Source organism: Equus quagga, chromosome 17 (genome assembly GCF_021613505.1).
Source record: "Equus quagga isolate Etosha38 chromosome 17, UCLA_HA_Equagga_1.0, whole genome shotgun sequence".
NCBI classification, from domain to species: domain Eukaryota; kingdom Metazoa; phylum Chordata; class Mammalia; order Perissodactyla; family Equidae; genus Equus; species Equus quagga.
Genome location: NC_060283.1, coordinates 19120734 through 19145073, shown reverse-complemented (window position 1 = coordinate 19145073; position 24340 = coordinate 19120734). Strand labels below are relative to the sequence as shown.

The following is a 24340-nucleotide window of genomic DNA, read 5'->3' as shown; positions in this document are numbered from 1 at the left end:
ATTGAATGTAAAAAAATCCTAATATATCATTTTATTTTCTTAGATCCAAATTAATCAAAGTGGAGAATTTCAAGGCCTACTTTAAGAAACAGGAAGCCAACTTCAACTGTCGGTTTGCAGAAGAATATGAGGTATGTGGTTGTAAATATTGTGTTTTTAATTGCTTTATAGTTTGTTTTCCTGAAAGTTGGAAAACTGCCCATTTTTGTCTTATGGTGAAGCTTTGGGTAAAGGGTGGCCCTCTTGGAGGGAGAGAGAAGCTCCTGCATGTTCCTGAGAGTCGCACTGTCACCAGGTTGGCTGTGAGCACTAAAAGGTATCTTCTTTCTAGTGGATTATATGTCTAATCTCGTTGATACCTGAAGATTATCCAGAGAGACATAGAAACTGGGACTTCAAGTTAGAGGGCTATTATCTAGAATAATTAGGAGGTTGTATGAGCTGGAAAGAAACCAGATAGGGTATTTAGGGGGTTGGGACTTGACAACTATGTGGTTGAGGTTGGCTCCTGAGTATTATGCGAAATCCTACAGAAAGAGTTCCTGCTTTTCAGTCTTCATATGCTCTCCCCCTAAAACTGGCCCAGGAAATGCCCCTCACAATGGTGACACACACTCACCCTCCCTGTGCTGCCCCTGCAGCAGCATCTCTGCCATTATTGAAATCCTGCTCACAACTTGTATTAGTTTCCAAGAGCTGCCATAACACAACATCACAAACTGGTGGCTTAAAAGAAGAGAAAATTATTCTCTCATGTGCTGGAGGCCAGAAATCCAAAATCAAGGTGTTTAGCAGGGCCTTGCTCCTTCCAAAGACTCTAGTGGAGAATCTCTCCTTGCTTCATCCAGCGTCTGGAAGCTCCAGGCTTTCTTGACTTGTGGCAGCATGACTCTAATGCCTGCCTCCATCTCTGCATGGCTGTCTCCCTTCAAGTGTCTGTATCTCAGTGTCTCTTCTCCTCTAATAAAGTTATCAGTCATATTGGATTAATGGCCCACCCTACTCCTGTATGACCTCATCTTATCTTGACTGCATCTGCACAGACTGTATTTCCAAATAAGGTCTCATTCACAGGTACCAGGGGTTAGAACATATCTTTTTGTGGGACACAACTTAACCCATAATATCCCTGTATTCCCAGTTTATTCTGTCATAGTCTATGCTCAATAGGACTAATATCTGAACACTAAATAAATGAACAACTCATTTGTTTGGTTTTCAGGATCTGAAGCTTGTTGGAATTAGTCTACCTGAATATGCAGCTGAACCAGATGAGAATAAAGAATCGCTATAATAATATTCTGCCATGTAAATTGATTTATCCACATTATCTCCCCTTTTTGCTGACACTGGCCATCACAGCTCTAACAGTAGAGGGGAAGTGCATCAATGGTACTAATTAGCCACTTCCACAACCATTCATTAGTCACCTACCATGTGCTAAGCACTGATTTAGGCATATTCCATTGTATTCAGTCCTCATGACAACCTTATGAAATAAGTAGTAGAGGGTTCATTTTACAGATGAGGAAAATGAGGCACAGAGTGGGCAGGTGACTTGTCTAAAGTCATACAGATAGTTATGGCAGGACCAGGCTTTGGACCCATTGTCATTCAGGGAAAAGATCAGAGTTTGTGCTCTTAACCCCTCTATATTGCAACTCTGTTATTTCAGTCAATATATTTCTGGAGTGAAATGGAGTGGGAGGCGGACAGGCAGGGAGTACTATTTTCTGCTTTTCCCGACACATCTGTGGTTGGCTGAGTGCATTCCACAGCTAAATACGAAGTATATTTGGATTTCTTCCTGTTATTGAGAATTAATAATGTCTGCAGCCCAACCCGCAGGGATAACAACAAGTTGAGTTTAAAGTGAGAACTATTTACCACGTCATCCATCAAGATGAAACGTAAATCCTTCTCCACAGAAAGTTCTTTGTGGCTTCTCTTTTGAGCAGGAGTTAGGGCACAGAAAGACGTGTCAGTACAAAACAAAGCTTTGTTCTTATTTAGCTCAAATTTGTAGGCCTTACTGATAAGTTTTACTCTAGGACAACTGGAGACATTGTCTTTTTTATTTGAAACTGTGTTTTTCCTTGCTGGCCTAAAACATTAACTCCTGCTTAGATTCAGAATTTTTTAGCTACTGTATTCTTTCTCCTCATTTTCCCTTGTTGTACTGACAGCAGACATTGACCCATGTTCTGAGAGAAATGTTTGTGAAACTAAGCTGGTGAGACGTGCCCCAACACTGCCCTTCTAGGGGGAACTCGGGATTGTGGGCCTGTTTTTGTGAATGTCTGTGGGGACTTTCAGATCCAGAGTTCCAGTATTGTTTTTATTGTGAAGATTTTAGGCTGAAACTCACATTGGTAACTGGGTTTAGAATTATTCTGTTATTTTGTCCACGGGAGAATGAGAGAGTGTCCTGTCAAAGACAGGAAAACATAGGTGGTGCTGCTTATACCTCAGCCTGTCATGTGAAATTTTAAGGATATTGCTTCATTCCTTGAATTGGACAAGTTTGTGTGTGTGTGTGTGTGTTTGAGATGATAACATTTAGAAAACATGAGAATTTTATGTTTTGGATACTTCCACTGATAGTATTCTTATATATTCAGTTTATTCTTGAATTTGGTGCTGTCTTTTTATAACAACTTTTATTTATGAGAATAGAGAAAGTGTGGAAAGGTTTACCTGAGTGTCTACCCACTAGGACAATTTTATTTATTCCTACTGGGAGGGGCACTAGATTTGAATTCTGACATTTAACGGATGTTGCTTGCAGAAATCACTTAATCTCCCTGACCCTCAGTTTCTTCATCTGTAAAATGGACATACAAGCTTGTAGGCTGGTTTTGAGGAATAAATAAAATTGCTTAGGGCATTCCCTGGCTCATGGCACACACCCCAGGATGCTAATGGTGGAAGGTTTGTTTTATCTGAGAAGGTGGTCTAGTGTGGTTGAGTCTGGGCTCTGGTGCTGGGCTGCTGGGATGGAACCTTGGCTCTGCCACTTACTAGCTCTGCCCAGGTAATCATGTAACTTGTGTGCCACAGTCACATTTGGTAACTGTGAGGATTAAATGAGGTCAGATTTGCAAAATGTCAAGCTCTCAAGGTGTGACAGAAGCCCCATTGTACCATTTTGTACTTTTTCTCTCTTGTATATAACTCTCCTCAAACATTTATTTCTAATGAGGATGCTTTTTCTCTTAATGTTGTAGATGATATTTCCCATGCCAAGCTTTCAGTGCAGATCCATACAACTGATGATTACGTCAATGCCAAAAACACACTCCTGAGTGGGGAGATGTTCCCACAGCACTGGCTCATTAGGATGAAATCTTCAGAGTTCTTCTTTCTGTGTCTTTGAGATTGAACATGCTTTCCATTTTTAGGGCTACCATTACAAGAAAGATTTTATTGCCATGCAAGGACCTTTATCCAACACCTTAAAAGATTTTTGGCGTAGGGTTTGGGAGAAAAAACGATATGCGTCGTTGTTACGTTGACCAAATGTGTTGAACAGGGAAGGGTAAGTACCTTTTTTTAAAAAAAAAAATTCATTCACTTTTACTGTGGTGGAAGCATAATGATCTTCAAAACCATTTGTCTTTTAAAAAATAACACCCCTCCAAACATTAGTACCTCTATTCTTAGAAACTTGTCTTTAGAATGTCTTTTTCTTCTCTGAGAGAAAATTTTTTAAAAAATGATTTTATCTTTAGCTTCCTTAGTGGACAAATATGTATGTTCATTATTCAGTAAGTCACTGTAGCTGGGCTTAGTAAATAGCAGGAGTTGGGTTAGTGCAATGGAAAAGCTCCCAGGCCTGCAGCGGGAAGATGCTGTTCATGGTACAGCTCCGTGCTTCATCAGCTCTGTGGATGGTGCACGCCCATCATGTCTTTATGCAACCAGGTTCTTCATCTGTGAGATGAGGGATTGGACCAAATCGGTGATTTTCAAAGTTACTTTTTAGCACCGGAACCCTTTCTTTACACAAAATCTCAGACTTCTCCCCAGATAAGTTTCAGTAGTTTCCTCCCCACTGTGATGGCCTGGAATCCTATGGGCACTTCCATCAAAGATAAGATTTCTTCTAGTAATAAAGTCCAATGTTTCCATAAATGGATGAAAGAGAATTGATAATGCGCTAAATTAAGAAAATATGCATAGGAGGAATGGGATGCAGTGTAGCTCTGTGAATTTTTTCACGTAGTTTCGTTACACGAGGAATTAGGATAGGAGTCAAATCCCTAAGCAAATTGTTCTCAAAATTTAGTCTGCATCAGAATCACCTGGAAGGTGGTTTGGCATCCAGGGTTTCTAATTCAGAAGGGCTGTGGTGGGGCCTGGAATTACATTTCTCACAATTCCCAGGTGCTGCTGCCTCAGCTGCTCTAGGGTGTTCGCTTTGAGTAGCCCTGTTCTGGGGGATAGTGGGAACCTGTGGGCATCATTTCTTTTAATGTTCTCTATTCCACTTTAATTTAGCAGATATTTATCCAGCCCCAAGTATGTATATGGTGGAGCCAGGGGCTGGGGCTGAAGGAGGGAAAGGTAACAAAGAGCAGTAAGAGGTGGTCCCACCTTCATGTTACTTGTGATACAGAAAGTTGGGCTCTGCGGCCACTTCTTCGCATCAGGAGAACAGGCTCTTATGCAAACAAAAGAGCAGTGTTTATGAATGCAGATAAACTTTATGTTGCTGTTGAGCCTCGGCCTTGTATATGGAACATTCTCATAAACATCAGTTAGACAAAAGAAAATGATGTACTTAAATTATGGAGAATGACAAAGGGGAATTTAGATGGGCCCTTGTTCATCTTAAGTCAGGAGAGAAGTGGATGTTACTGACTCTTGGTGAAAGAGGAAGGGAGCCAGTGCACTAGATACTCCAAATATGTTGTTTCTTTCCTAAAACAACCCTGGGAAACGTTATGACTTTATAGCTGGGAAACTAAGGCTCAGAGAGTTTAAGAACTTGTCCAAAAAGTAGCAACAAAAATCCAGCTAGTTAGAGACCAAGCTGGGCATCAACTCAATGTTAATGTGTGTCCTACTCCCATGATGGAGCAGGGGTCCAGAAACCAGGATCTTTAAACAAATACAGATCCCCGGCCAGAGTCACAATCTTTGCAGGTGGGACCAAGGCATCTGTTTTTAAAGTAGACAAACCTCGTTGGTGAGTCAGGTAATTGATCTGGTTTGGAAATCACCTGTAGTGGGGCACGCCTCAGGAAGGTGTGTATTTGTGTGTGTTTTAAGTCATTTGCCGAATGGGGGTTCAGATGTTCTCAGAGAGCAGTTGTTTCCTGATTTTTATCTCTGTTCATATCTGCTCACTGACTTTCTAAAAATCAAAGACCCAAAAATGGTTTCATTTGATCCTCTTTGTTGGTGTCTGTATTTATATTCCAACTCATGTGTATCTAAAAGAATTGGGGAAACTTCTCATTTCTTCTAGATGCTTGGGGTTATGGGTCAATCAGAGAAGTTTAGTTTGGTGAACAGTTGTAGATTGGCTGTTGTTGGGGCTGAAGGGGACTGGGTTGGCATTGCGTCACCTGTGAAGGAACAGCTGCTCTAAATCAATTTTCATGCAGAAATGTCAGCTCAGTTTTGGCTACAAATTTTGATTTTTCAAGAGAATATAGAAATTTGGATTTTTATCAGAAAATTCCCAATTTTAAAAGAGTTGTCAACAGTTATAAATGATAAACATATACATTATCAATTAAAATAATTCGAAGAGTTAAAACAGGACCCACCTAACGGACTATTCAGTTTTCAATATCTGGTCTCCCTTGTGAGGCTGTAGTGATGGCAGATGGCATGATGTGAGTCTTTGTGTAAGAATCCACTTTTATTCTTGACCACATGTGAGGAGTACAGGCCCTCCAAGCAGACTCAGGATTACTGGGACATAACTGTAGCAATGACATCAGAAACTGTTCCTTCCGAATGAACCATCAGAGACTTCACAATGAAACGTGTATGTAAGAAGTCAGGATGGATAGGTCTCTCATAAAATTACTATAAATTAACTTTGGGATATTACATTTTGCGTTGATATTAACCAATTTTTTTAATGCATCAGAAAAATATTTTTGCTCTCTTCTATACAGAATGGAACAATTCATATCTACATCCACTCTAAGGCAACCCTTTAGCTTTATATAAAGGAGAACTTTGTGTTATTCTTGAATAAAAGGAATCTTAAGAGCAAGGCTCAGCATCAGTGACTCCTTTCCTTCCCCTTCTAGGTGACTTACTTACAGGATTTTTGTTACAAACAAAGGCTTTTTTGGATTATTTGGTTATAAATATGGCATCAGGAGTGGAAAATTGCTGTTGGAGCAATTTATGATAACAGTTACATCAGGAAGATTCCAGGGCTCAAACACATGGCCTCCCTTCCCCCAAAAGTTATGAAAACAAATGCAGTTAAATTGTGTAGGCATTCTAGGAAGTCAGTTTATGTGTCCTTTTTCTTCTTATAAGACTGTTAAAAATAGCAGCAGTGTCATGAAGCAACTTAATATCTTTTGATGAGCATGTAAATTGATATAACCCTTTGCAGTTTATATCAAGGGCCTAAAAATGTCCATTCCCCTTTGACCTGGTGGATCCAAGTTTGAGAATCTGTCCTAAAGAAATGATCTGAAATATATGAGAAGGCCTATCAGATGAATCTTAGCATTATTTATAATGGAGGGAAAATTTGGAAACTATGCAAATATCTAGCTTTTGGAGAATGGATAACTATACTGTGGGTTATCTAGTCAGTATATCATAATTCAGCTATTAGAAATGATGGTTATGTAGACCACATAATTACCATAAGGAGAAGTTAGTATACAATTAAATGAAACATACAAGGAGAGAATTTTTTTTTTTAAGATTGGCACTTGAGCTAACAACTGTTGCCAATCTTCTTTTTTTTTTTTTTCTGCTTTATCTTCCCAAACCCCCTGTACATAGTTGTATATCTTAGTTGCAGGTCCTTCTAGTTGTGGGATGTGGGATGCCGTCTCAACGTGGCCTGACGAGAGGAGCCATGTCCGCGCCCAGGATCCGAACCCTGGGTCGCCACAGCGGAGAGCGTAAACTTAACCACTCGGCCACGGAGCCAGCCCCACAAGGAGAGAAAATTTTATGCATATTTTGAATAGTGCATAAAAGAAAAGCCTGGATGTATATTCAGTGGAGCTGAATCTTATGGGGGGTTAGTGGGTTAGGTTCTAATTTTTGAGAGTTATGCTTGATTTCATAAATCAAGCATATAGCGTGGGGGGCCGGCTCCATGGCCGAGTGGTTGAGTTTGCGCGCTCAGCTGCCGAGGCGCAGGGTTCGGATCCTGGGCGTGGACAAGGCACCGCTCCTCAGGCCACGTTGAGGCAGCGTCCCACGTCCCACAACTAGAGGGACCTGCAACTAACATATACAACTATGTGGGGGGGGGGGGGGGGGTGGGGATTAAAAAACAAAAAAAAAAAAAAAAGAGGGGACAATTAACCCAGGGGCCAAAACCCATAAAAAAAAAAAAAAAAAAAAAGGAAGATTGGCAACAGTGGTAGCCTAGGTGCCAATCTTTAAAAAAAAAAAAAGAATATAACGTGGTATATTAAGTATTAAATTTTTACTAAGTGCTGTGTCTCAAAGGCTCTGACCTCAATTCATATTTCAGTTCCTCTCCTGGAGATGCTGTCAAAGCTGTTATGCACTGAATTGGCCACATAAATAATGCAATTCATAATAGTTGAGAATCCCTTAAAATGTCATACTTATTTCTGTAGATTTCACCCATTTTTAACGGAGGGGTTACTTTCACTGCTTGGCATTTGCCATTGTGGAGGGAAATTGTGGGTGGAGTTGTCCACATCATTTAAAAGAAATTACTGTTACTATTATTATTTATTAACTGAACTCCAGACTTTGGATTTCATGTTTTTCCACTAAAGCCCTTTCCTGTTCCAGGAGCCGATCCAGGATACCACATAGCATTTAGTAACATTTTACTTTTTAGTTGCATAAAATGCACGAATATATTTTCCTTTTTAGAAGTGGAAACATAATAGATAGAGCTAAAACTTTTCCTTTGTCTGTCACCCCTAATCTGGGCCCCTTGGCCTTTCTGCAGAGAAAATGCTGAAAAACCTGACTCCCTCTCATTCCCCCTCTCTATCTTTCTCTCCTCTTATCTCTCATGGCTGGTTGCTTTCTTTGGATGACTACTTTTGGTTAAATGTGTGAATGTTAATGGTTGTGATGATGAGACTTTGTAATGCCCTCTCCCCTCACTTTTGCTGTTTTTCCTACTATTTTCCACATTTTGAATAATGTGGATGCACTACTTTTATAATGTAGATACATTTTTAAAAGAATAAATAAGGGTCAACAGGTAGCTGTCATAAAGGAGATGGAAATCCTGCAGTTGGGTTGGAGGCACACAGGAAAGGTCAGTGCCCCAGTGTGGGCTTGATGAGTACAGTTGAATCAGGGACAGGAATGGTCCAGCCTGGGCAGAATTCTTGTAATTAGAGGTACATGTTACCAATCTGTGTAATAATTAACTCTATTATAACAAGGTCCACTTTATATTGTCTGGCTGATGTTGAAATGGATGGTTACTTTGAGGGGTCCTTTCTCAGTTCTAAATATTTACTTGGTGCTTGCTAGTTCCCTCTCACTTATTAGATTCTCTGGAAGATGGGAACTATGAAGACCAATTATCATAATTGTATGTGTGTAATTCATGTTTGGTGTTCTGGTCGGTGACATTCCCAGGTGGGCTCAGGGATGGGGTTTATGAAGCTCTAAGGAGGTGAAGGTGTAAGAATGTGAGTACGCTATTGACAGGCAGCTTGGCGGGAGGGGAAGAGATCTGAACTCAGAATCAGAGGATGAGGGACTTCAGCTACGTCTGAACTGAGTGTTGGGGAAGTCACTTCACTTGTTGGAACCTTTGCTGCCTTGTCTTTAGAGGGCCTAATAAACCCTCCCTCTTGCGCATATAATGAGGATTTGATGAGCACGTTAAGGTGTGTGTAAACACTTTCTCAGCTGTTATATTAATGTAAAATTTTCATTTTTAGTAGTAATCACTCCCATGTAGCTGCCTTTCAGCTGCCCCGTGCAGTTCAGCATTCAAGGACCACTTGATTTCACTTGCCTTTCTGATGTTGTTAGGGAGCCTTTCTCTCTGGATCTAACTTCTTTTTTTGGCTTTTAGATCCAGATAAGTAAGAGTCACCCTCTGCAACAGTCCCGTTTCACCTCATGGCCGGACCATGGCGTTCCTGACACCACTGACCTGATCATCAACATTTGGTACCTTGTTCGTGACTACATGAAGCAGAGTCCTCCTGAATTGCTGGTTCTGGTGCATTGCGGGTATGCAGATGGCAACCTGTGTATGACAAATTTCAAACATAATTATAGATATGGACACTTTTGAAAAGCAAACAGGAGAAAATGCAAAAGGAATTTACAAATTCAGGACAGGTCTGGATAAGGGACTTAGTCCTTAGGTCCTGAGACTTTAGAACAGGGGTTGGCAAACTATAGCCCATGGGAAAGGTCTGGTTGACTTCTTGTATTTTTTTAAACCATAATGTATTTTAATTTATTCCTTATTTATAATATTTTCTTGTAAAATATTTCAACTTTGCAAAAATATAGAGGAGAATACTAATTTAATAAAGCATATCATGAAGCCATATATGTTTCCTTTTGTTAATATTACATTACAGATATAATTAAATTCTCTGCTTACTCGTCTCCTATCCCATTCTCCTTCCTACATAGGTAAATGTGGTCCTAAAGTTGATCTTATCATTCTCTTGTGTGCTTTTATATTTTATTACATATGTGCGTGTCTCTATGGATTTATGTAGCTTTAAATTTTTGCCAGACTTTATGATCGATACATCATTCTGCAACTTGCTTTCTTCATTCAGTGTTTGGTTCAGTGTTTAACAACGTTGAAACACATTTCTCCAGTTCATTTTATTTATGTATTTAAAAGTATTTTTTTGACATACAAAAAGCTGTACATAATTAATGTATTCAATTTGATGAATTTGGAGATAAGTATCCACCCATGAAACCATCAACACGATCTCTCTAGCTGCCAATTTTTGTAAATAAAGTTTTATTGGAACACAGCCTTGGTCATTTGTTTACATAATGTCTATAGTTACTTCCCTGCTACAATGGCAGAATGTGACTATTTGGTCTGCAAAGTTGAAGATATTTACTATCTGGCTCTTTACAGAAAATGTTTTGCTCCCCCTCCTCTAGAACAGAAGGAAATTAGCTTTAAAGTTAAAGGGATTAATTTAGGACAGAAGAAAGGAGGGGCTTTGTTGTCCTATGGTGAATAAACTGATGAAACTCAGCATCTTAGGTTATGCAGCAACTTAGATTAGACTGAGAAACAAAAAGCTCCAGCAAGGTGTTTTATTCGTGGCATTTGACTCAAAAATGCTTTAGAACTTGGGCCCCAGCCCCAAGCTTTCATAGTATGACTTGCTGAGGTTTCAACTGAGCAAATATTTAATGATCCTGGGCATTGCCCTCAAAGCCTGATAGTGGAGGTGAGCAAGATATACGTACAACTGGGGAAATCTGAGAGTTTACAGTAGAGGTAACCCATGGTGATGTGCTCATTTTCCTGTCTTTCAGTGCTGGGATTAGAAGGACCGGCACTTTCATTGTCATTGATCGTCTTATCTATCAGATAGAGAATGAGAACACTGTGGATGTGTACGGGATTGTGTATGACCGTCGAATGCACATGCCTTTAACGGTGTAAACAGAGGTGAGGCCAAGATTTGTGTTGGACAGTCCAACCTTCCCATCTGTTTTTGAAAGTTTGCATCGTGTCACACAGTTGTGTTAAAATATTTCACCCTTCTAGATCTTCTGGCTCTTGGCTGTGAGGTAACCCTGGATTTCTTTAAGGTGCTAAACTGATGTGGGTTGAATTAACTGATATAGTGCCTTAGTGGTGCTGATATGAGCAATGGAGCTACAAACCAAGAGGTATCAGGATCCCTACCTCTCAGCCATGACTCACCAAATAATCTTAACAAATCTCTGAACTTTGGCTTCCAGGTTTTAAACCCTTAGAACTGGTATTTTCACTCTTTGCTTCTAAGAAAGTCTGACCATCTTTAACATACACTAATGAAATAGACTTATCAAATATTAATGATATGAAATAGCATAATGCTGCTTTAAGTATTAATGCAGCAATGTGTCCTCACCCAGCCTTGTAAATGTTAAAAATGTCCATTAGCATAGCTAAGAGAAGATGGCTGGACGATTGAGAAAATGAAGCTTAATATCCATGCTGCCATTTGTGTAAGACTGCTAGATTTGGCTTTCCCCAAAATGGTCCTGATAAACATTGTTTTTGAGGCATGTTCTCAACAAATACATTGGGAAACAGCCTTCCTCAGTGCTGTAGGGCTCAATATATCTGGGCCAGGATGAAAGCAGAATATTAATTTTGCATCAGATTGTCGCCTTGTACCAATTTAGAACTCTATGAATATGCGCTGTGTTTTTGAGTCTAGCAGGGAATGTTCTGGAGGTCTGGGTACATTGTGTGCTTTGGGGTGAGCGGTGTGGCTGTGGTGGAAAGAGTGGAATTCACCTCCTGTGTTGGTCAGAAGAGAGATTTGCTTTTTTTTGCTATGATTATATAGAGTAGTAGTTCTCAATCTTGTATCTCTTGAGAAACACAGAAATTTTATACCTGCCACAAATTCTTTGCTTGTCTTCTTTTTTAAATTCTGAAAGTAATATAAACCTGTTCATATTAACAAACTGAACAGTACAGGATTATATAGAGTATATTTTTCTCTTTTACTTTTTCTTCCCCAATCCCACTTCCTAGAGATAGTCAATGTTTACAGTTTGTGTATATCTTTATAGGCTTCTTTATGTACCTCTGTAGAAAAACACATGTACATACACATAGTATTTTTTAAAAATTGGATCCTATTTTATATATAATGCTGCCCTGTGATTTTGTTTTTCTCCTATGACATCATGGATATCTTTCTATGTCAGCATATACCTCTTCTTCCTCTTTCTAATGGCTACCTGCAGATTCTGATATGTTTGCCTGAACAGTGGTCTCCACCTAACTCTACCCCGATCATCTCCCTTAACTCATCCTCTCTGTTGAGAACCACAATTTATTCCTTATTCTGCACATCCTCAATAGCCAAGAAAACCTTGTTGGACTTTCTGTTGTTTGAATGTACCTGTGGATTATTTCCTCCACATTCTTTCTTTCTTCTTCTCCAAGATTCTGGTATTTCTCCCTGGAGAGGAAGATGTGGGTAGTCTGCCCTTGTGGTTGAGACACATTGATGATGTGACTCTTGTTCTCTGTGGTTTCAGATTTCACCAGAACGCCATACCTCTTGCCACACGTTAACTTGAAATGTTCACTGGTGGGTGGGGTTGGGGGGTTGGCTATCTGTTTGAAAATAACCTTTGGCGCTAATCTCTGGAGCCTGTGCTCATTTGCTCTCTCTTCTTTTCTAATAAGACCAGTGTATTTTCCTTAATCAGTGTTTTTTGCATATTATCATATCCCAGAGGGACTCAAAAGTAGATCTCATCTACCAGAACACAATGCAATGACAATCTATGAAAACATTGCCCCAGTGAGCACGTTTGGGAAGACAAATGGTTACATCACCTAATTCCAAAGGAAAACCTTTCTGGACTTAACCAGAACATCACACCCACAGCAAAGAAAAATGCCCAGATGTTGACATGTTTTTATATGTTTAATATTTTAATTCTTTGTTCTGTTTTGTTAGAACTAACTTGAGGATGAAACTTCATGTATAACACACCACAAATGAGATGTTGAGGCTGTCAGCGGCTGTGGCTGGGTGGTTATCACATCAGCTATATTCCCAATTACCAGTGGGCTGATTACACTTTTTGTTTTTTTGTGAGAATTACAGAACACCAGGAAAAGTGGGCTATGATTTTCTTTTTCCTTTTCAAAACGGATTCTTTTCTAAAAAAGACTATTTTATATGATTCACATGCTAAAGCCAGGATTATGTTGTGTTGACTATATTTTACTTATCAGAGGTCTATTTTTACCTACTGTATCTTGGGATTTAGCTGATGGAAAATATATAATTGTGGATGGTGATCATGTAGGGAGGGGTACATAGTGCCTCTTCTGCCTGGGTTTTCTATTTGAGCATGTGCCTTTTCTGAATTATGCTTCCATAGGAAAAACTTAGTAGATATCTATATTTTTGTATTGAATCTCATAAGTGGAATATACAAATATTTAAACAGTAGCTTAGTATCAGAGGTTCAGCCTTCTCAGTAACATTCCTGTTCTCAGTTGATCAGAGGAGGCCCTTGCCCCACTTCCCACAGCCCCATTTTGTGCTTTATTCTCTTTCCTTTCTCTCCCAATTTTCCCAAAAGACACCTCTGTTGGCTACATTTTCAGCCCATTGGTTGAGTGAGAGTGGAAACTAAATATCACCCTGAGAATTTCTAGAGGGGAAGTAAAGGAACCCTATTCAGTGATGTAGTCTCCATTTCTTTTTTTTTTTTTTTTTTTTTCTTTTAAGTATTTTTATTGAGGTGAAATCCATATAAGATACAATTAACCATTTTAAAGTATACACTTCAGTGGTATTCAGGATACTCACAAGGTTGTACAACCACCCAGCTCTAACTAGTTTCAAAACTTTTTCATTATCCCATAAAAACATCCCATATCCATGAAGTTAGCGCTCCCCACTCTCCCTTCGGTCAATGCCTGGTAACTTCTAATCTGCTTTCTGTCTCTATGGATTTGCCTATTCGGGACTTTTTTTTTTTTTATCTATATTCATAAAGAGTACGGGTCTGTAGTTTTCTTTTTTTTTTTGGATTTTTCTGACCTTTACTGTGAGTTAACTTTTCATTAGAGAAAAGCTATAGTAATAAATAAAATTAATATTTAATTTTTAGGCGGTCTAGTTTTTTTTCTTTTTTTTTTTTGTCTGACCATATTACTATTTTTTTTTTTTTTATTAATGTTATGATGGATTACAAGCTTGTGAAATTTCAGTTGTACATTTTTGTTAGTCATGTTGTGGGTACACCACTTCCCCCTCCGTACCCTCCCCCCACCCCCCCTTTTCCCTGGTAACCACCGATCAGATCTCCTTCTCAATATACTAATTTCCACCTATGAGTGGAGTCATATAGAGTTCGTCTTTCTCTGACTGACTTATTTCGCTTAACATAATGCCCTCGAGGTCCATCCACGTTGTTGTGAATGGGCCAATTTCGTCTTTTTTTATGGCTGAGTAGTATTCCATTGTGTATATATACCACATCTTCTTTATCCAATCATGAGTTTCTGGGCATGTAGGCTGGTTCCACGTCTTGGCTATTGTAAATAATGCTGCGATGAACATAGGGGTGCAACGGACTCTTGAGATATCTGATATCAGGTTCTTAGGATAGATACCCAGTAATGGGATGGCTGGGTCATAGGGTATTTGTATTTTTAACTTTTTGAGAAATCTCCATACTGTTTTCCATAGTGGCTGTACCAGTTTGCATTCCCACCAACAGTGTATGAGGGTTCCTTTTTCTCCACAACCTCTCCAACATTTGTCGTTCTTGGTTTTGGATATTTTTGCCAATCTAACGGGGGTATGGTGATATCTTAGTGTAGTTTTGATTTACATTTCCCTGATGATTAGCGATGATGAACATCTTTTCATGTGTCTATTGGCCATATTCATATCTTCTTTTGAGAAATGTCTGTTCATGTCCTCTGCCCATTTTTTGATCGGGTTGTTTGTTTTTTTGTTGTTAAGCAGTGTGAGTTCTTTGTATATTATGGAGATTAACCCTTTGTCAGATAAGTGGCTTGTAAATATTTTTTCCCAATTAGTGAGCTGTTTTTTTGTTTCAATTCTGTTTTCCCTTGCCTTGAAGAAGCTCTTTAGTCTGATGAAGTCCCATTTGTTTATTCTTTCTATTGTTTCCCTCAACTGAGGAGTTACAGTGTCCGAAAAGATTCTTTTGAAACTGATGTCAAAGAGTGTACTGCCTATATTCTCTTCCAAAAGACTTATTGTCTCAGGCCTAATCTTTAGGTCTTTGATCCATTTTGAGTTTATTTTGGTGTGTGGTGAAAAAGAATGGTCGATTTTCAATCTTTTGCATGTGGCTGTCCAGTTTTCCCAGCACCATTTGTTGAAGAGACTTTCTTTTCTCCATTGTAGGCCCTCTGCTCCTTTGTCGAAGATTAGCTGTCCATAGATGTGTGGTTTTATCTCTGGGCTTTCAATTCTGTTCCATTGATCTGTGGACCTGTTTTTGTACCAGTACCATGCTGTTTTGATCACTGTAGCTTTGTAGTATGTTTTGAAATCGGGGATTGTGATTCCGCCGGCTTTGTTTTTCTTGCTCAAGATTGCTTTAGCAATTCGTGGTCTTTTGTTCCCCCATATGAATTTTAGGATTGTTTGTTCAATTTCTGTGAAGAATGTTCTGGGGATTCTGATTGGGATAGCATTGAATCTGTATATTGCTTTAGGTAGTATGGACATTTTAACTATGTTTATTCTTCCAATCCATGTGCAAGGAATGTCTTTCCATCTCTTTATGTCATCGCCTATTTCTTTCAAGAAAGTCTTGTAGTTTTCATTGTATAGATCCTTCACTTCCTTGGTTAAGTTTATCCCAAGGTATTTTATTCTTTTCGTTGCGATTGTGAATGGGATAGAGTTCTTGAGTTCTTTTTCTGTTAGTTTATTGTTAGTGTATAGAAATGCTACTGATTTATGCACGTTAATTTTATACCCTGCTACTTTGCTGTAGTTGTTGATTATTTCTAATAGTTTTTCTGTGGATTCTTTGGGGTTTTCTATGTATAAGATCATGTCGTCTGCAAACAACGCGAGTTTTACTTCTTCGTTACCTATTTGGATTCCTTTTATTTTTTTTTCCTGCCGAATTGCTCTGGCCAGCACCTCCAGTACTATGTTGAATAGGAGTGGTGAAAGTGGGCACCCTTGTCTTGTTCCTGTCCTCAGAGGGATGGCTTTCAGCTTTTGTCCATTGAGTATGATGTTGGCTGTGGGTCTATCATATATGGCCTTTATTATGTTGAGGTACTTTCCTTCTATACCCATTTTACTGAGGGTTTTTATCATAAATGGGTGTTGGATCTTGTCGAATGCTTTCTCTGCGTCTATTGAGATGATCATGTGGTTTTTGTTTTTCATTTTGTTGATGTAGTGTATCACGTTGATTGACTTGCGGATGTTGAACCATCCCTGTGTCCCTGGTATAAATCCCACTTGATCATGGTGTATAATCTTTTTGATGTATTGCTGTAATCGGTTTGCCAAAATTTTGTTGAGGATTTTTGCATCTATGTTCATCAGTGATATCGGCCTGTAGTTCTCCTTCTTTGTGTTGTCCTTGTCAGGTTTGGGGATCAGAGTGATGTTGGCTTCATAGAATGTGTTAGGGAGTTCTCCATCTTTCTCAATTTTCTGGAACAGTTTGAGGAGAATAGGTATTAAGTCTTCTTTGAATGTTTGGTAGAATTCTCCAGAGAAGCCGTCTGGTCCTGGACTCTTGTTTTTTGGGGAGGTTTTTGATTACCGTTTCTATTTCCTTACTTGTGATTGGTCTATTCAGATTCTCCATTTCTTCCTGATTCAGTTTGGGGAGATTGTAGGAGTCTAGGAATTTGTCCATTTCTTCCAAGTTGTTCAATTTGTTGGCATATAGTTTTTCATAGTATTCTCTTATGATCTCTTGTATTTCATTGGTATCTGTTGTGATTTCTCCTCTGTCATTCCTGATTTTATTAATTTGCACTTTCTCTCTTCTTTTCTTGGTGAGTCTGGCTAGGGGTTTGTCAATTTTGTTAATTCTTTCGAAGAACCAACTCTTTGTTTCATTGATCCTTTCTATTGTCTTTTTTGTTTCAATATCGTTTATTTCTGCTCTTATTTTTATTATTTCCCTCCTTCTACTGACTCTGGGCTTTGTTTGTTCTTCTTTTTCTAGTTCCGTTAGGTGTCGTTTGAGGTTGCTTACGTGAGCTTTTTCTTGTTTAGTGAGGTGAGCCTGTATTGCGATGAATTTCCCTCTTAGGACTGCTTTTGCTGCATCCCAAATGATTTGGTATGTCGTGTTCTCATTTTCATTTGTCTCCAGATAATATTTGATTTCTTCTTTAATTTCTTCAATGATCCATTGTTTGTTGAGAAGCGTGTTGTTTAGTCTCCACATTTTTGCACCTTTCTCTGCTTTTTTCTTGTAGTTGATTTCTAGTTTAATAGCGTTATGATCAGAAAAGATGCTTGATATTATTTCAACTCTCTTGTATTTATTGATGTTTGCTTTGGTTCCCAAAATATGGTCAATCCTTGAGAATGTTCCATGTGCACTTGAGAAGAATGTGTACCCTGCTGTTTTTGGATGAAGTGTTCTATATATATCTATTAAGTCCATCTGGTCTAATTTTTCATTTAATTCTATTATTTCCTTGTTGATTTTCTGTCTGGATGTTCTGTCCATTGGTGTTAATGGTGTGTTGAGGTCCCCTACTATTATTGTATTGTTGTTGATGTCTTCTTTTAGTTCTATTAAGAGTTGCTTTACAAATTTTGGTGCTCCTGTGTTGGCTGCGTATATATTTATGAGTGTTATGTCTTCTTGGTGGAGAGTCCCTTTTATCATTATATACTGTCCCTCTTTATCTTTCTTTATCTGTTTTGCTTTGAAATCTACCTTGTCTGATATTAGTATAGCGACACCTGCTATCTTTTGTTCATTATTAGCTTGGAGTATTGTTCTCCATCCCTTCACTCTGAATCTGTGTTTGTCTTTGGGGCTGAGGTGTGTTTCCTGGAGGCAGCATATTGTTGGATCTTGTTCTTTGATCCATCATGCCACTCTGTGTCTTTTGCTTGGGGAGTTCAATCCATTTACATTTAGAGTGATTATTGAGACGTGGGGGCCTACCACTCCCATTTTGTGTCTTGTTTTCCGGTTTTCTTCAGTTTCCTTTGTTTCTCGTCCCATAGTTTAATCTGTTCTGATGTAGAGCTGCTACTCTCTGTTGTTGTCCTTCTACTTATCTCCTCTGCTCTTGGTTTTGTAGCCCCTTTCCTTTTTTGGATTTTTCAGGAATGAGGGTTTTCCTGAGGATTTCCTGAAGAGGAGGTTTTGTGGCAATGAACTCCCTTAATTTTTGTTTATCTGGGAAAGTTTTTATTTCTCCATCGTATTTGAAGGATATTTTCGCTGGGTAGAGAATTCTCGGCTGTAGATTTTTGTCCTTCAGATTTTTGAATATATCATTCCACTCTCTTCTAGCCTGTAAAGTTTCTGCTGAGAAATCTGCTGATAGCCTGATGGGGGTTCCTTTGTAGGTTAGTTTCTTTTGCCTGGCTGTCCTTAATATTTTCTCCTTGTTGTTGACTTTTGCTAGCTTCACTACTATATGCCGTGGAGTTGGTCTTCTTGCATTGATAAAGTTTGGAGATCTATTGGCTTCTGTCACCTGAAGATCCATCTCCCTCACCAGATTTGGGAAGTTCTCAGCCATTATTTCTTTGAATAGGTTTTCTGCCCCTTTCTCCTTCTCTTCTCCCTCTGGTATACCTATAATCCTTACGTTGCATCTCCTAATTGTGTCTGATAATTCTCGGAGAGTTTCTTCATTTCTTTTAAGTCTTGCTTCTCTCTCCTCCTCTGCCTGCAACAATTCTATATTGCCATCTTCCAAATTGCTAATTCTTTCCTCCATATTATCGGCCCTACTGTTCAGAGCATCTAGATTTTTCTTAATCTCCTCTATTGTGTTCTTCATTTCCAATATTTCTGTTTGGTTCTTCTTTATCGTATCAAACTCTTTTGTGACATAGCTCCTGAACTCGTTGAGTTGTCGGTCAGAATTCTCTCTTAACTCATTGAGAATCTTAATGATGGCTGTTTTGAAGTCATCGTCATTTAGGTTATATATCTCATTTTCTTTGGGATTGTTTTCTGTGTATTTGTTGCTTTCTTTCTGTTCTGGAGATTTAATGTATTTTTTCATATTGCTTGATGTTGTTGATTTGTGCCTCTGCATGGAGATAGAGTTTAGTTGCTCCTTTCACTTGTTTCAGCTGCTGCGGTGGGAGGAGCAGCTGTTTATATTTCACCAACCAGGAACCCTGTCCGTAGTTGCTAAATGGGCCTGGGCCCCTCTTCGTAGCCACAGTGGCCCTTTGGATTCCCTCCTCTGCCGTGGGGGCCGTCACAGGGGGGCTTCAGGCTGCAGGTGCCTACTGTTGTAGCCCACCTAGATGTGCTCTCTCCTTGGGGTCTGCAACGGTGTTATGGGCTTTTCCAGCGGCCAGGGGTGGGATCACTTATATTTGTCGCTCCGTTGCTGTCGGCACCCACCAAATCTCACTTGTCCTCTATGGGTCGCAGGAGAGCTATTGGCATCTTCTACAGTCTGTGGTTGGTACACCTAGCTATGCTGCTTTTGCCCTGGGGTCTTTCAGCCTTGTGGCTGGCGGCTGGGTGCCTTCTACTGGTGCTGTGCAGAGGCTTTCCTTAAGGCTGCTGTGAGCCTGTAGGGTTTCCCCCTAGGCTATTAAGCTGGGTCTCTGGAACTCTCTCCAGCCCCAGTCCTCTCTGAGATCTCCAGCAATCCCTAGCATCACGGGGTGGGCAACGGCAGCTGGGGGTCGCCCCGCCCTCTGGGATTCTCTCCGGGCCTCTCCCAGAGCCGTGAATGCTCAGCGTGGCCCCTCTGCTAACGGCAGACAGAGAGTTTTGTCTGCTGCCCGGGCGGAGCTCCGGCGCTTCCCCTCCGGGTCGCAGAACCAGCCTTTGAAAGTTCCCCCCGCCTCGGTCCTCTCCGAGATCTCCGGCAATCCCTAGACTCACGGGGCAGGCAACGGCATCTGGGGGTCGCCCCGCCCTCAGGACTTCTCTCCTGGCCTCTGCCGGAGCCGTGAATGCTGGGCGTGGCCCCTCTGCTAACCGCAGACAGAGAGTTTTGTCTGCTGCCGGGGCGGAGCTCCGGCGCTTCCCCTCCGGGTCGCAGGACCGGCCTTTGAAAATTCCTCCTGCCCCGGTCCTCTCCGAGATCTCCGGCAATCCCTAGACCCACGGGGCGGGCAACAGCAGCTGGGAGATCTCCGTGCCCTCCGTGTCTCTCTCTGGGACCCTCCGGGCGCCCCAAGCACCAGGCTGGGTCTCCCCGCCAATGGCGGGGAGAGACTCTCCCCGTGGGCTCAGGTGTGCAACTCCAAAGTTTCCCTCTGCGTTTAGGAGTAATTGCAGGGGGTTTAGGTAGGGTTCTGGTCACCTGTTTCCACCGTCGCTCCTCTGTTGTGTTCTCGCTCCTGCCCTAGATGTGTGTGGATCCTCTGGGGGCGTCCGTTGGAAGAAAGCCGCTTGCAGGTACTAGGCTGCCCGTCGGGGTCGGAGAGTTTTCACCTATTTCCACATCCTCCCGGAGGAAAGTCCATCCGCCTTCCAATGTATAGTCGCGTGGGTGTCTCAGACGTTCTGAGATGCTGTCTGGATATCCTTTGTCAAGCGATAAGTGTCCAAATAATTGTAGACTCGAAGGGCGAGAGACAAAGAGGACTACTCACGGCGCCATCTTGGCTCTTCCTCTGTAGTCTCCATTTCTTGTCCCTGTTTTATTATTTTCTCAATTACGTATTTCTTAAGAAAGATTATTTAAAGGTGCAATATGTGACTTAGCGATTCATGAGTCTCTAGGTTTTTAGTAACGTTTTACTCAGGTTGTCATTTTGTGTGTGTGTTTAAACACATGACAATCTGAATACTTCAGTGTGAAAAAAGTGTCAAATCAATCCCTCCTTCCTCAAAGTCCTCTGGCTTTAGTCGGTATCTGCAGTGACACATACCACTATCTACAGTATAAATATATACTAAATTCTTAAAACACTCATTCCTTTGAATTGAAGTGTACAAAGTTTGAATTTGTATCAAAGATGTAATGATTATTTTTAAAACCTCTTTTCACTCTACTGTTGCTGTAAGTACTTTGATTTTTTTTAATGTAGATTATTTTGGGGTTTTTTGGCTTCAGATGTGTATTCATGAAGAATTTCAGAATTTATGTGGATTTATGTTATTGGTTCATAATGTATCAACTTCTCAAGGCATTAACATGAAAGATTTTGTTTCTTTTTATTTTATCTTGTGGCTTAGGTTATATTTTGAAGCAGTTTTGAGTTTCCCTCCAATAGGCAATGAAGTATACAATGTCTTATGAAGGAATTATGAAGTTCCTGGAGTCCTGTGGCTGTTTTCCACAGTAATAAATCCTGCTGTAAACTTAGGACACTGTGTCCTATTGAAAATGTGAGTGGGTCTTCTCTGAGGGCCCTGGTCACCGTTGACCTGTGGGAGCCCCTCTCCTGCCATGCTCCTCAGCTTGCCTGCACTTTGATAACTGACTGGACATGATAGTGGGTGTTTTAGGGTTATGAAGGGTGAAAACCACAACGTACTCAAAGCCCTTGAGTTGGTTCAGAAGGTTCGTGCTATATGTCTTGTCTCCCTTTCCGTTTGAGGTACTTAAAGGATTAAAAGGAGAGGTGGTGAAAGTGATGTCTTGTTTTGGGATAACCTTACTTCCCAAATGGAACTTGCACTTTTTGCTGAAGGCTTTGCTCTCTTTGGTAGTATCAGGCCCTTAAAGGAGTGGGTTTGCCAGACCATGTCAGGCCCTGTTGACTCAACTTCAGAGGGGCCTTTGGCTCTGTAGGTCTGAATCAGGGAGGCCATGCCATCCTGAGGTGTTGAGCAAAGCTGGGTTTGGGCAGATCGCTTCCAAACCTTCACACTGGTCTGCCCCTCAATGCATGCAGATGTTGAAGAGTTCCCAAACTTCATTTGGAGGCCCTGTTCAGGCAGCAGTTCTGTGGGCCACAACCCTCCCCACTCCAATTTGTCAGGAAACCATTGTGGTGGGTGTCTAGGTGTCAAATCCCCATAGATGTTCCACCCTGCCCTGCCACATGGCTGCCATGGAGAAGTCAGTGGGAAGGACTTGACTCTAAAAGATTAAAGTACAATAATTATAAACATATTGGATAAAAACTCAAAAAAACAGAAACCCCCCTTTCTTCCATCTGGTATGGGCTTGGCAAATGGGCAGTAGCCCCAAAAGCCACTCTCAGATGTCATTCCCACTCCTGGGAGGAAAGCTTATGGTGGAGAGGTCTGGGTTCCAAATAGGCAGGTCGCAGGAAGGTCATGATACTGATGTGCATCCTGAAGATGGCTGGGGCTGGGGCCAGTTGGGGTGGTGAGGGTATCTATAGCACAGTGATTGAAAAGGGAAGATTGATGTGTAAATATAAAGGACACATGGGCTGGGGGTTGGTCATAGAAAAGAGAAGTGTTTTTGAGTTCCTATTCCAAACCCTCCAGGAACAATGAAGCAGAATGTGAGGAGTCCAGTGGAATTGAGGGTATGGTGTGATCGCCATTGCTTAATATTTTACAGTTGCATACAGGAAAATAGTCGGGGGATTACTTGAAAGGACTAAAGATGGGTGGTTAGTTAGTTTGAGGGATTTGGACCATTGCTATCTTCTCCTAAGAGCAAGGACCTTTTGCCTCCAAAGTCAAATCTAGTGACGATTGGCACCAGTAGGAAATGACATTTGGGGTCTGTTCACTGTGGCCATGTAGTGACCTCCAGCTAGACTGTGACATCATTGACTCCAATGGATTTGGGCTCCATCAAGTCAGACTCTCCTGGAGCATGGGGGCCAGCTATGCAGCTGACTCACGTTCGCTTTTCATCTGGGATGGTTTTCTTTTGAAATGCTTGATTGTGCTTATTGAGCTAAGATGTCTTGGTGACTGATGTTGATTTGCCTCAAAAGTCCAAGTTCCAAGTAGTCAGACTGTGTAGCAGCCGAGTGTTCCACATACTGTAGCTGTTCCCCCTGGGGGCACATACGGATGGGATGTGTTGATGTGGACTCTAATACTGTAATTTTTTTGTAGCTTTTTTGGAATAACACATCTTTCTAATGTTTGTTATACTTTTACAGAAAATTGCTGTCGGTTGCTTTTTTTTGTTCGCTTTTTAAGGAAAAAATGGCCTGAAAGAATTTTTTAAAAAGACTTAGAAATCCCAAATATAAAAAATATCAATGCATCGTACCTTTGTTTGTTTCTTTTTTTCCCTTCTTACTTTATGGCCACACCATTTCATCGACCAAGAAGTTGAGGTCTGCATTCAACTGTGGCCTCCTTAACAAAAACACATTCTTTGGGGGTATTTTCCATATTGGATTAGTTTACTAGGGCTGCCATAACAAAACATAACACAGACTTGGGGGCTTAACCGATAGACATTTATTTTCTCACAGTTCAGGAGGCTGGAAGCCCAAGATCAAGGTGTCAGAGGGTTGGTTTCCTCTGAGGCCTCTCCTTGGCTTGTAGATGGCCATCTTCCCTCTGTCATCACATGGTCTTCCCTCAGAGTGTCAGTGACCTAATCTCCTCTTCTTATAAGGACACCGCTCATGGGATTACAGCCCACCCTAATGACCTAATTTTATCTTATTTATCTCTTGAAAGACCCTGTCTCCAACTATAGTCACATTCTGAGGTACTAGCGGTTAGGACTATAACATGAATTTTGGGGGGACATAAGTCAGCCCCAAACATGCATCCAGGGTGACACAGTGAAAAGGAGACTTGGAATAAGTGCTGTGCATCTAACATGGGGCTGTGTGTGCTCTCAGAGGGTCGGATACATGGGTCTGCAGATGCATAGACACCCACTTGGTGGTGACATGCATGCCTTAGGCAAGTCCCTCGGATTTTTACAAGCTTTTTGTTAACAGATTTGGGAAATCCCATTGCATCTTGATGCAAACCCTAAGCAGACTAAGATGATTTTGTTTTGAGATCTCTCTTGTTTCTCTTGCCCGAGGCAAATTAATTAGTCCATTCAACAGTGATATATTGAGTGTCTACTATGCACCAGCCATTGTACTTCAGGGCCTACTAAGCACTAGCCACTGTACCACAGGGCCTACTACGCACCAGCCACTACACCTCAGTGCCTGCTGTGCACCAGGCACTATACCTCAGTGGCTGAAGATTCAAAGGTGAACAAAAAAGACAAAAATCTCTGCCTGCATGGAGCTCGTCTTCTGATAAGGGCAGCCAGACAAACAACATATGTATATAAAATTTTTAGTATGTTAGGGGCTGGCCCCGCGGCTGAGTGGTTAAGTTCGCGCGC

General features: G+C 40.8%; 1 pseudogene; it reads left to right on the top strand.

Annotated features, from left to right (window-relative positions):
* The window catches only part of LOC124228555 (receptor-type tyrosine-protein phosphatase eta-like), a 29354-nt pseudogene extending 16620 nt beyond the window's left edge, over positions 1 to 12734 (top strand).
* The last annotated feature ends 11606 nt before the right edge of the window (positions 12735 to 24340 follow it).